This window comes from Loxodonta africana, chromosome 26, assembly GCF_030014295.1.
Source record: "Loxodonta africana isolate mLoxAfr1 chromosome 26, mLoxAfr1.hap2, whole genome shotgun sequence".
Taxonomy (NCBI): Eukaryota; Metazoa; Chordata; class Mammalia; order Proboscidea; family Elephantidae; genus Loxodonta; species Loxodonta africana.
In genome coordinates this window covers 49,346,047-49,358,090 of record NC_087367.1, presented here as the reverse complement: position 1 = coordinate 49,358,090, position 12,044 = coordinate 49,346,047, and the positions used below count along the sequence as shown (strand labels likewise).

The 12,044-nt window shown below is 43.0% G+C and overlaps 1 long non-coding RNA gene across 2 annotated transcripts in view; it reads left to right on the top strand.

Annotated features, from left to right (window-relative positions):
- LOC135228708 (uncharacterized) overlaps positions 1 to 12,044 on the top strand; it is a 159,207-nt gene that overhangs the window by 20,929 nt on the left and 126,234 nt on the right. Inside the window, exon 3 of one of the 2 annotated variants that reach the window (XR_010319498.1) lies at positions 3,592 to 4,192. The exons of the other annotated variant lie outside the window; for it this stretch is intronic. This is a non-coding gene — a long non-coding RNA (uncharacterized LOC135228708). Of the gene's footprint in view, positions 1 to 3,591; positions 4,193 to 12,044 lie in introns of those variants that run through there. 2 annotated transcript variants of the gene reach the window in all.

Here is a 12,044-nt window from a genome sequence, read left to right as displayed (position 1 = left end):
GCCACCACTTAATCCATGCTTCAGTAAACCAGCCAAATAAACTATGAGATCCTTTTCTAACCTCTCAAGCTGAAACACTGAATGAAGAATCTATGCTTCCTGGGCCTATATCAATAAACTCAGACTAATTCACCTTTATGTTGCTTGCACTGTTATCCCACACCCATAATAGCCATTCCCACACATATTCGACCAGGTTTCTGTATGTATATATTAGAAAAATCAAGCAGTTCTTTTGGAGTTTAGCATAGCTTTTCCTGGGTCACACTTCATAGCTCACCTTTTGGGGCTTGTTGGGACTGAAGTCTAGGTATAGGTCTAGAAGCAAAAATGGGCAGTGGCAGTGGGATGTTCAGCCGTGTCTTATAAGGCATCTGCCTAAGGTGATGCCCCAGGCAATGCCCCAGATACCACCCCAGGAGACAACTCAAACAAGACACTTCAGGCACAGCTGGGGTAATCTCATCAGATGGAGGTGGAAGGGATAATTGTTTTACTGGGAAGGGTGGCTTAGCAGGCAAAGTTAGAGAATGTCTTCAGATGGGAGTAAGAGGTCTGGTTCTGTTAGGAAGAGCGATTCAACAGAAATTGGAGGTTCATTGTCCCCCGCTTCCTGACTATCTGCCCATATGTCCTCATCCCAAGTTTCAGGATCCCATTTCTTCCCAATCAGTGCCCTCACTTTAACTTCAGAAACCATTTGAGGTTGGATATTCAACTGGCGCTTTAATTCAGTCACTCTTATGATAAGAATCTGAGTTTATTTTTGGCAGCATTAGCCTTGTTACTATAAGAAGTATGGTTTTCTTTCTGGGTACAAGTGGCAGCTTTCAGATCTTGTATGTGGTGCTTGAGCTTTGAGTCCATTTCTTTCATTCACCAGTGTGGCTAGCAAAAGCAGGACCAACCAAGCAGCTTCCTTATTATTCTTATTCTGACAAAATTATAGAAAAGTATCAAATATGTAATCAGGCAGAGCCTTGTCTCTCACAAATATTTGATCCAGTTGTAGTAGTATTTTGCATATTTCTATTGTCACCTCCCACCATGGATTAGCAATAGCCTATTTACTACTGGAGACAGTCATCAGTGCCTTTAAGATTAGCCAGACTTGAGAATCAATTCAGAAAACTCGTCCTTAAGATTTGGTTCCTCTGGAACCACTGTAGGTACCAAATGTCTTAGCCTGGGATCTCTAGAGATGCAAAACTGGTGAACAGAATATATATATACATGAAAAAAAAAAGAGTGTGTGTATATATATGTGTGTGTATGTGTGTGTATATATATATATATATTTTTTTTTTTTTTTTAATATGGAAACCCTAGTCGCATAATGGTTAATAGCTATAGCTGCTAACCAAAAGGTTAGCATTTCGAATCCACCAGGCGCTCCTTGGGAACTCTGTGGGGCAGTTCTGCTCTGTCCTGTAGGGTCACTATGAGTTGGAACCGACTCGACGGCAATGGGTATACACACACACACACACACACACACACACCCATATATGCTTACATATGTTAGTTGTGGCTGTTAGAGGCCATCGATCCTGTGTAAAACAGAATGAAACACCGCCTGATCCTGAACCATCCTCACAATCATTGCTATGTTTGAGCCCATTCTTGCAGCCATTGTGTCAGTTCATGTTGTTGAGCACCTTCCTCTTTTTTTCTGACCCTCAGCTTTTCCAAGCATGATGAGACTTTCCTGGGACAGGTCCCTCCTGAAAATATGTCCAAGGCACGTGAGATGAAGTCTCGCCATCCTTGCTTCTGAGGTGCATTCTTGGTGTACTTCTTCCCAGATGGATTTGTTTATTCTTCTGGCAGTCCATGGTATATTCAGTATTCTTTGCCAACACCATATTTTAAATGAATCAGTTCTTCGATTTTCCGTATTCATTGTCTAACTTGTTCAAGCATGTGAGGTGATAGAAAATATCATGGCTTTGCTCAGGCACACCTTAGTCCTCAAAGTGACATCTTTCTTTCTCAACACTTTAAGGAGGTCTTTTGCAATAGATCTGCCCAATGCAATACATTGTTTGAATTCTTGACTGCTGCTTCTGTGGGCATTGATTATGGATTCAAGTTAAATGAAATGCTCGATGACTTCAGTATTTTCTCTGTTTCATGGTGTTGCTTACTGGTCCAGTTGTGAGAATTTTTGTTTTCTTTATGTTGAGGTGTAATCCATACTGAAGGCTGTAGTGGTTGTTCTTCATCAGTAACTGCTTCAAGTCCTCTTTACTTTCAGCAAGCAAGGTCGTACCAGCTGCGTATCATAGGTTGTTAGTGAATCTTTCTCCAAAACTGATGCCATGTTCTTCTTCTTACAGACCAGCTTCTCAGATTATTTGCTCAGCATACAGATTGAGTAAGTATGGTGAAAGGATACCACCATGACACATAACTTTCTGATTTTAAACCACACGGTATCCCCTTGCCCTACTCAAGTGACTGCCTCTTGGTCTACGTAGATATTCCGCATGACTACAGTTAAGTGTTCTGGAATTCCCATTCTTTGGTAAGCTATCCATAATTTGTCATGAGCCACACAGTTGAGTGTGCTTGTATAGTAAACAAAAATAGGTAAACATCTTAGTGATAGTCTCTACTTTCAGCCAAGATCCATCAGACATCAGAAATGATATCCCACATTCCATGTCTTCCTCTGAATCCAGCTTGAATTTTTGGTAGTTCCCTGTCTGTGTACTGCTGCAACTGTTTTTAAATTAAATTCAGCAAAATTTTTCTTGCATGTAATGTTAATGACATTGCTCGATAATTTCCGCATTGCGTTGGACCACCTCTCTTTGGAATGGGCACACATATAGATCTCTTTCAGTCATTTGGTCAGGTAGCTGTCTTCCAAATATATTGGAATAGACAAGTGAGCACCTCCAGCACTGCGTCCCTGTGTTGAAACATCTCATTTGGTACGCCATCAATTCCTGGAACCATGTTTTTTGCCAATGTCTTCAGTGCAGCTTGGAGTTCTTCCTTCAGTACCATCAGCTCTTGATCCTATGCTACCTCCTGATATGGTTGAACGTCGACCAATTGTTTTTGGTGTATTGAGTCTTTGTATTCCTTCCATCTACTTTTGATGTTTCCTCTGTTGTTCGATATTTTGTCCATAGAATCCTTCAGTATTGCACCTAGAGGCTTGAATATTTCCTTCAGTTCTTTTAGCTTGAGAAATGCCAGGTGTTTTCTTCCCTTTTGGTTTTCTAACTCCAGATCTGTTCACATTATATTATCATACTTTGTCTTCTCCAGCTTCCCTTTCAGGTATTCTATTGAGCTCTTTTACTTTATTTTTCCTTCCATTCTCTAGCTACTGTACATTCAAGAGCAAGATTCAGAGTCTCTTGTGACATCCTCTTTGGTGTTTGCTTTCTTTCCTGTCTTTCTAATGACTTTTTGTTTTTTTCATATATGATGTCCTTGCTATCATCCCACAACTAATCTGGTCTTCGATCATTAGTGTGCAGTGCATCAAATCTATTCTTGAGATGGTCTCTAAATTCAGGTTTGATATACTCAAGGGCATACTTTGACTCATGGACTTGTTTTAATTTTCTTCAGCTTCAACTTGAACGTGAATATGAGCAACTGATCATCTGTTCTGCAGTCAGCCCCTGGCCTGATTCTGACTCATGATATTGACCAAGTGAAGAGTGATTCAGAGAAAAACATGGGTAGAGTGTGACCTAATTTCCATAAAAACAAACAAATGAATGTACTTACATGTGTCCCGGCAAAAAGAAGTGTGTAAAAGGGTACATATGTATCTTTGGACACTGGACACTTTGGGGGAGCAGGTACAATATACTTATGTGGGGATGGCTCTTATTATAACTTCTGTATACAAATCTCTATTGTTAAATGTGTTATAAGAATGTAAAAGCTTTTAAAGTTTAATAACATCATACGTGTATGTGTGTGTATTTGAAACTTTTTTTCTTTTGACTATTTTATATATGTGTTTTTTAGTTATCTAGTTTTTTTTTTGGTGTGGCTATAGCAGAGATACCACAAGTGGATGGCTTTAACAAACAGAAACTTATTCTCTCACAGTTTAAGAAGCAACAGGTTTGAAGTCAGGGCACCAGGTCTAGGAGAAAGCTTTCTCTCTTTGTGGCTCTGGGGGAAGGTCCTTGTCATCTATCTTCCCCTGGCCTAGGAAATTCTCAGCAGGGGGACACTGGGTCAAAAAGACATGCTCCACTCCAGGCACTTCTTCCTTGGTGGTATGAGGTCCCTCTCATTTCCGCTCACTCTTCTCTTTGTATCTCAAAAGAGACTGACTCAAGACTCACCCTAATCCTGTAGATTGTGTCCTCCCTCATTAACCTAACTGCCTCTAATCCCGCCTTATTAACATCACAGAGGTTAGAATTTACAACACATAAGTAATCACATCAGATCACAAAATGCAGGACAACCACACAATACTGGGAATCATGGTCTGGCCAGGTTGGCACACATTTTGGGGGACACTATTCAATCCATAACAATAGAGAAAACACTGTCTTCAATGCCAGATTCAGAGACTTTTATCAATCTATGAAGGGCAAACACAGAAATTGAACAAAATTCAGACCAGCGAATTATTGCTTGCTCTTGTAACGAATGACTTCTTCTGGTCTCTGTACCTGGAAATGGCCAAAAAGAATTCTGTGAGGATTAATTCAGTTATTGCTAAAACATCTACTGCATTTACATGTCTACAGATAAGGAAGAATGCTGGACACCATGTGTGATTCATTAAGTAACACAGGGACTATTAGACTGTTGTTCTCCTTCTCTGATATGCCACTATCACCTTCTCCCCTTGTTGCTCTCCTGAAAAACCCACACTTGTATATTCTAGGCTTTTTTCCAGGATTGAATTTGCAGGAAGTTGAAGATATATCTTTGAAAGATAAAGAAGACTTTGGCCACATTGTCTTTAGACAGTCCAACTTCCCAGCCAGCCTCTGTGCAGGATGGGAATTCACAATCCTTCCTACTCAGTACCTCTGAGCAGGACAGGATTTCTGTTTCATTATCAGGAGACTGTGGAATTCACCCCTCTTCAGAAAACTTACTTTCCTTTGCCTCAAACTGTCCCTCTCAGGATCTGTCACGGTCACTCTGAGAAATTCAGATGGGCAGCCTGTATGGAAGTGCCCATCCTAGAGTCCCTGCCCTCCTTTCCTTGCTCCGTAGGGCTTCCTCTGACACTTGGGGTCACATCTCCCAGGGAGTACGCACCTCTGGCACTTCCAGGGATTCCCAGGCCCTGGGATACTGTGGATGGGGCTTGGAACTCAATCTCTTTCTTCCCATCCTCACCTTTGGTTATCTGTGTTCTGTCTTCACCAGATTTAGGAGGCCTTGTCTTCTCTTTGCTCGTTTCATCTCAGTCAGGCTTTTCTATTCCAACTCTCTGATCTCAGGACAGATCAGGTTAGATCACAGAAAAGAGAAAGACCAAGCAAACATCACTGATCTGTGCAGAAGCTGCTGGGAAGGGATTCGATTCTCATTGGTTTAGGGTTTTAAGCCCACTGCTCACCGGCAGGCAGGTTCCCCCCAGAGTCTGGCTTCTGTCTGGTACCTTGTACTACAAAGAACTCAGTGACCAGCCCACCTTCACAATCACACCTCCCTTAGAGCTATCTTTGCAGAGGCTCTTTCTCAGACTTCCATGTCCCACTGAAATCCCATTTCTCTTTCCTTACAAACATTGTGCTCATTCTCAGGGCCCTGAGACCTCATCTGCAGATGAGTCTTGTCCTCTTCTCTCCTTGGCGGGGGGAGCTTTGGAGTGGACCTCACGTCTTTGGACAGCTATCCTGGGGCTTCTTCCACCCTGGTGCTCTAGGGCTGGATCTCTCCATGTACTTGAGGGGTCGTGGAAGGGGCACAAGGCTAAAAGAGTGGATCTTCCAGGTGAGGTGGGTTTAAGAAGCCTGAATGAAGTTCTTCCCTGAAGGGTGCATATTTTGCAGTCCAGACATCCTGCTCCTCTCAGTCTGAGAGTCCTAGCACGTCTTCAGGTGCTTTCTCCTTTGACCTTGAGGCCATGCCTGCACCCTCTGCAGCCAGGTCTCCCACATGTGTAGCAGCACCAGTAGGTGTGGTAGCCTCTTCAGCCCCTGTCTCCTCCTCCAGATGCTCCTGGAGGTGCCTGGCTCTTCTTGCCAGGACTCCAGGATGCTGACCAGGGACTCAGTGTTGGTTAGACTGAGGGCAGACCTGATGGCACTCACTTTCTTCAAAAACTCAGCCTCAAGACCAGGGGCCTTTTGCCGACAGGGGTGTGAGATGTTTTGGTCTGGTCTCCCAGACCATGGCTAACCCCTTGACCTTACACACTTGGGTAGAATACTCATACTTGACCTATTGATCTCTGGAGTAATTTGATGAGTGGGAATTCTGCCTAGTGGAAGCTGATGCAAAAGGCCTCGCTGATACTTGGGGAATCCTTCTGGGCTTGGAACTTGGGCTTTTTGTTCTCATGTTCTACCCTGAGTGACACTTTCCTCTTGGATTGAGACTTGCAATAATGGAGAGTTAATTTACATGAGCCCTCTGGGCTCTGGTGTCTCAACTGTGACCTAAGTCTCTGGTCTAGGGATCCCTGGAGGCCTCTCCATCACCACCATCCTCCACTTCCACAGTCCCCATGGTTTCTTTCTTCTTCCCCAGGCACAGACCATACTTTAGGGAATTTACTCTGGGCAATAAAGTCTCCTCTTGAAAATTTCAGTGATGGTACTACCTTATAGCAAAAGTCTATCGTTTTTCCAAAAATTATAATACATTGATTTAAAAATAAAACTCCCAGGTTTCTTTTAGTAGATTCCAATTCATAGCAACCCTATAGGACAGAGTAGAACTCCCCTTAGGGTTTCCAAGGAGCAGCTGGTGGATTCCAACTGCCAAACCTTTTAGTTAGCAGCCGAAGGTTTATCCTGTGATAGTTTATAATATAAACAGAGGATCGCCACATTAAAAAAAATTTTTTTTTTTTTGCGTTTGTTGGATGGAAGTGAATTTGCTCCTGTGGCATATGGAAGTTACCTCATCCTCTGCACCTTCATGATAATACATGGTTTCTCTAAAAACTGTTTTGTATGAAAGTTATTTTTTTTAGTAAATTTAGAGTGTAAACATTGAAACAGGAGAATCGGTCTCCTCTTTGTAACTTGTTTTCATCCTCCTTTTAAGGGAAGGATTTTCACAGAAGGAATTATACTTAAAGAGACAGCGTAATTTGTACTTTTCTGTGTGATGTAAAACTTCTCCTCGTACCCTTAACTAGCCTACACCAGGAGATTAAAATTGCCTTTCTCTGAACAGAACCCCATTACCATGTCCTTCAGCGTGAGGCAGAAACAGATGTCCGTATTTGAGAGTCTGATGGCACAAACCTTAGTAGCTGAATCACAACCATGCCTCCTGTGTGGGCGAGTGGGGCTTGTATATGTCAGTTTAAGGGTCAGTTTTTTTCTGAGTTTGAGGGAAGGATTGGCGAGTTAAGGAAGAAAGAGAAGGAGTTTGGGAGGGGAGTGTAAGCTCCAGTGACAGACAGAAGATGGGGTGGGGGATCTCTCAAAGGGTATTAGAGGCCAGTCAGAAAAGCAGGAAGCAGCAGGAAGCAGGGCCAGTGGAGGGCAGCACTGGGTGGAGGAGGACAGCAGAGGTAATAGTAGTGGGGAGGGCAACAAAACTGGCCTGAAAAGAGTAATACATGACTGATCCTAGATGAAGCTCAGGTTGAGAAAAGTAGGAAAATAAAAAATTCTATCCTGTAGCCATGTTTGTGGTTAGGGGTTGTTAGGCTCTTGAGGGAGGTGGGCAGGAGACATAGGAGGGGAAGGGGAGTTCCTGGATCTAGGAAGGAGTCTACAGCCCTTCTTCTGCCCTCAATGATGTGGGTTCTGGCCTCTTCAACCTACCACTCCCAGAACCTCCTGAGAAATTTCCTTAGTTCTTCACATGGTATATTAATTCCATCTCATTAGAAAATATAATAATGAAGTACGCTTCTTGCAACCCACCCTTTCCACCATCCTGTACTCTCTGCCCCAGTTGCCCACTGGCTTCCTTCCTTTCCACCATGTTCAGATCCAGAACAAAAGAGTGGCTTTTCTGCAGCTATTCTGGAAAGCTCTCAAACTTACAATTGAATTCTTTCATTTCATCCCTCATTTATTCCTACATTTCTTATTGACAAAATAAACTTTGGTTAATTATCTACTAAATGACAGAATGTGTTTTCTCAGGGAATCTTCCTTATGACCTTATCCATTCATCCCAAATCCTTCATCTTGTCCTACCATGGCTCTCTTTTCTGGTGGAAGTCAGACCTTTTGTTCTGTAGCACTCATCAATCTGGGACAACTTTTCCTCACCTTTATCTGGAGTCTTAGAGAAAGGCCTTCTCCTCGTGTGTCACTGTTTCATCCTGCTTGGGTGAAGATGTCCAAACATAATGGTCTGAAGGACCTTTATCCCTTCTCCCAGCAGGAAGCTTTAATAACCTGGGGACTCTGTCTTGCTCCTGAATTTCCTTGATTCAGTAGCTACAGTTTCTCTCCCACAAGACCTGAGGTTGGCACCCTTTTCAAAAAGCAGCTGAGACCTGAGTTAGCACCAAGGCTTCCGTAATCCTGTGTGACATCATTGCTGACACTGCTGAGTTCCATGGGCCCAGTTTGAAGCTAAACACGGCAACCAGAAAAACATGAAACTGTCAGGTAGGCGCTTGAGAAGTGCTAGTGCCAATGTGGGAAGAAGGAGATTAGATACTAAAAATGAATTGAAACTTTTCGGTGCCGTGTAAGGGGTTACTATCCCTTGGTGGGTAAAGAGAGCACAGGGAATGATAACAGTATAATGGGCAGCTGCTTTCTCCCAGTCCTCTCATTTGACTCTGTTGGAATCATGTCTCTCCAGCTCTGGTTATAAAATGTCCACTCTGAGCCCCTCTTAGGTCTCCTTAGCCTCTGAGTCTTCACACAGGCTGTGCTCTCTGACTAGGAGATGTTCTCTCCCTTCCCATCTGCTGGCCTACTCTCCCTGGTGAAGCGTGGAGGTGAAGAAAACTGACCCCACTGGAACAGATGAGGTTTATGACTTACCAAAAAGCCCTAAGACTCAGGAATTTTGTGGTCAGCCAGAATGGGAAGTTTGGGAGTTGACTTGGGGAAATCCCATGACAGACTCTGTTTTTGTTTAGGAGGCCATTTAGAAGAGAAACCAGCCAATGGGGAGACCATTTAAGGAAGAAATTAAGAAGGTTGGGGTGGTGATGAGGAAGGAGGAGACTTCTCCAAGGAAAATAAAAGTTCCAACATGGGGATGGTAGGGGCTTGTTTTGTGTGACCGAAAAGGACAGAAGAGGCAGGAATGGTAGGGAAACAATAGAACAAAAGATAATCTGTGCCTGTTCACAAATGTAACAAATCCCCCAGTGCTTTTACCCTGTTTCCTCAGACTTTTCTCATCAAGCCATCCTTCCCCTTTTACTGAAGCCTGTGGAAAATACCTGGGGCTTCCTGGATGCTCGGCCTTTTTTCATCCCTTAACTATTCAGTCATATTCCCAACTTGGTTCAGGCATGACTTCCTGGTTGTAGTCTTCCCTGAATCTTCTCCTGGTAGATGAGTCCACTTCTTGCTCTGTACTCCATTGTACCCAGGAAACCCTTTACCACAGCATAAAACACAGTTGCATTTACTACACATTCTTCCTCTCTCTGTGCCCATGCCTTCTATGAGACTCCAGAACACCTTTCATTAGCAGTAGGAGTCTTCTTCTACCTGTTGAAGGCCGACCTTACGGTTGCTTCAGCCATTGAAATAGTAGCAGAGATGATAGAAGGAGAGAATTGAAAAGATTTTACATTGAGTCTTGCCCTTTTGTTGCTCTTAAACCCTGAGAACCTGTGGGAATGACCCCAGGCCAGCCTGCTGAATGATGAGGGACCATTGGAAAGAGGATCCAGCGGTTTCCCTGAGTTGATTTTATGAAACTGGCCCGCAGGTGACCTGGAATCAAATTGTAGACACATGAATAAGCCCTGCTGCGAGCCACTGTGGCTGGCCCAGATCAGAAGAACCCCAAAGTGACAACCTGAAAAATTGTGAGCTTAGTAAATGGTTGTTTTTTTAAGACACTACCTTTTGGAGTCATTTGTTACACAGCAATAGGTGACTGATACACCTGTTAACTTGGCCGTTTCTCTCACCAGGCAGTGAGGCAACTTCTCTAAGTCATTTCATCACCAAGAGCATCTGGCCTAGGGTCTGACATGTAGCTGTTCATACAGGAATCTTTGTTGACTTAATGCATGAATGAGTAATACGAATTTTATGTGCGAGTCTGCACAAAATCATGTATGAAAAAAAGCATGAGTTTTTAAAAAATAAAATGAATTGAGGCTCAGAACTACCTGCTTACAAAATTGAGGGGAGTTTTTAACCTCACTTACTTTTAGGGTACTCCCTGCTCCCGATATGCAATAATTCCCAGGGTCTAATGAAGGACCAGTGCTTGGAGAAGACCTTCAACACACCCATTGCCTCAGCCTATGTGGGTGATCTCTCTAGAAGCATTCGTTCTGCTGTTTCCATTCTCAGCTGGAGCATGAGAACCTTGGTGGGGCTGTCAACAGCATAACAGAGTTTGTCTACTTATGTGCCTGCATCAGCCTTTGAGGTGCTGTAACCTACTCCAGGGCACTATCAAGAAGGAGGTCCTACCCCTTCCCAATGTCTAGGACCCTACTATCTGACTGTCACTCTTCCCCTGGGCTCCAGTTCACTCAGTGTGATCACCTCAGTGAGCTGAGGCTTTTACCACAGACTCTTCAGAGTCTTGAAGTTTCAGGGCTTCAAAACTGTGAGTCCAGCTATCTCCTTGAAATGAGGTAGGGAAGGAGGAAAAATGTAGGAAGACTTTATTTTCCATTTAATGTTGCAATAAAATTTCTTGCCCTGCATTTTCGAAGGGTCCTGCCTAACAATTCCCTCTGTTCTCTTCCAAGATGTAGGATGATGAAGAGTGAATGTTTGTTGTGTCATAATCTGCAGAAGGCTGCAAAGTGCACATGGGGTCCATTCCCCCGATGCTCACACTAGAGCACCCCACCCATGTGGAAATCTCTGCAAGTGTTACTGAGTCCCTCCCACATCCACAGTGAACAGCTTTCAGATTCTTATAAGAGGGAATTGTGTCCTAACACCAGCTGCTCCCTGGAAACCCTATGGGGCAGTTCTACTCTGTCCTCTAGGGTCTCTGAGTCAGAATTGACGAGATGGCTACAGGTTTGGTTTTTTCTTTCAGCCAAGTGGTGAGGGTTTGATGTCAGCTCCATAATCGTGTTATTAAAAAATGATGACAAAGTACCAGGTGAAAGTAACAAAACAAAACTGAAATGTAATGGCTTTTTCACATTTATTGGCCCCACAGAGTTCCTTCGAGGTGTTTACTTTTCACTAGATTTGGAGAAATCTTTGTGAGAGAGACACAGCTTGAGATAGCTCCAAAATTACATGTTTCCCTCCTTAATGTTAGGTTACATTAAGAGCTGGTTGGCTGGTTTATGATCTGCCTGCTTCAGAAAAATAAAAGGCCCATGCAGGCAGGAACTTGTCTATTGTGTTTGTCAGAGCATCCTGGTACCTGGCGCCTAAGAAGTGCTAAAAAATTATTTGAGTGAATGTGGGTGGGTTTTTATAAAAAAACACTGTGTTGCTGTCTTTATTTAGTTAAATAGTGAAAACAGGGATAAGGAAAATGGAGACAATTATTTGTATAATTTAGAGTTACATAAGATGAGAATAGAAGTTGAATAATGAAGAGATAAAAAAATAAGCTGTACGGATGGAATGTACTCCCTTCCCTTTGCTTTGGAGGGAGACATTTTAAAATTGGATTGTTTTTTCCCTACTGATTTATAGGTTCTATATGTTAATTGAAAAGTTAGTCTTTTAGGAATCACAAATACTTCTACTGAGGTACAATTCACCTGCCGTAACACT